General features: G+C 47.9%; 1 protein-coding gene across 1 annotated transcript in view; it reads right to left on the reverse strand.

The window, feature by feature from the left end:
• Nucleotides 1–698, reverse strand: part of CUNH14orf180 (chromosome unknown C14orf180 homolog) — an 18,861-nt gene extending 18,163 nt beyond the window's left edge. Inside the window, exon 1 of the mRNA XM_029084472.1 lies at nucleotides 633–698. The gene's annotated coding sequence lies outside the window, so the exon portion shown is untranslated. The remainder of the gene's footprint in view (nucleotides 1–632) is intronic.
• Between the last annotated feature and the right edge of the window lie 518 nt (nucleotides 699–1,216).

Consider the following 1,216-nt stretch of genomic DNA (forward strand, 5'->3'; position numbering starts at 1 on the left):
GAGCTTCAGAAAAAGTTAGTTGGAAGACAGGTTGCAGAAGCACAGGAAAGATGGAGATATGTCATGGGGGCATGAGGATCTCTAAAGCAGTTTGGGAGACCCTGGAGCAGTAAGGGATGGGGAAAGCTGGTGCAGGCAAGGAGTGGGCAGTAGTCCCAGGAGGTCCCTATTCCTATTCATTAGGAATAGTGAGGAATCCATTTGTCATTTCTGATTACTGTGTTCATCAAAGTCTCCAAAAGTGCTTCACCCAACTGGCTGTGTGCTGTTTCTCCCAACTGTCAGAAGGGGAAACTGAGGCAATGCCCAAGATCATGCAGGAAGCCAGCAGCAGAGCTCAGTGCTGGGGTCAACTGATTGCTAATCATCCCACGTCCCATAAAATCCACTGCTACCCGGGGCAGGTGAATACTCTGAAATGCATCAACCAAAGTCTTCTGTGGACTGCGTATCTCACAACTATCCAGGGAGAGCGTGCCAAGAATAATTAGAGCATAAAAACTGTAGGAAATTCTGCTATAAATCCTGTAACACTGAAGAGCAACCCTGCAAAAGTTTTGCAGTGAGGCAGAGCAGATATGGAGCAGGTAGCAGAGAGGAATATTGCAGCGTATATAAAGCCATGTACTTGCCTGAACCCTCTCAAAGAGCAACACCCACCAAAGGCTCTGTGCTCAAGTGAGCTGCAGGGCTTCCTCAGCTGTTTATCCTGGTGAAGGATATTTAACAGCCCAGTCAACTGGCTGAAGCTCAGCTGAAAAACCACAGTGCCAAAAGCACAGGAGACGGAGCCAGTGCAATAAACATGAGGCTGCCTTGATTTTTTTTCTGTGTCTAATTTTATATATGTTCAGAATTCCTGGGGCTCAATTACAACCTTAAAGTTGCTTTTCCTTCCTCAAAGGCTTTGTCCCTGAGGGAAGCAACCAAGAACAAAACAACAAGTGTCTTTACTCCACAACTCTTGTGCCACATTATTCCCGTATCAAATCTGGCAGCTTCCAGCCCTCCCAACACTATAATTAGAGCATCTTGCAGCCATCAAAATAGCACTGACCCTCACCACAGCATTGTCCTGCCTGCTTTGCAGCTTTCATCTGTCACGCACGACAGCTCCTCACCCACACAAAGCAAGTGGATGAAGGGGACGGGGGTTTTGCATTTCGGCTGTGCGTGCCTGTCCTGCAGCCTGGGTCCATGTATTGCCCTGGCTCCT

Source organism: Antrostomus carolinensis, unplaced genomic scaffold, assembly GCF_000700745.2.
Source record: "Antrostomus carolinensis isolate BGI_N321 unplaced genomic scaffold, ASM70074v2 scaffold414, whole genome shotgun sequence".
Classification (NCBI taxonomy): Eukaryota; Metazoa; Chordata; class Aves; order Caprimulgiformes; family Caprimulgidae; genus Antrostomus; species Antrostomus carolinensis.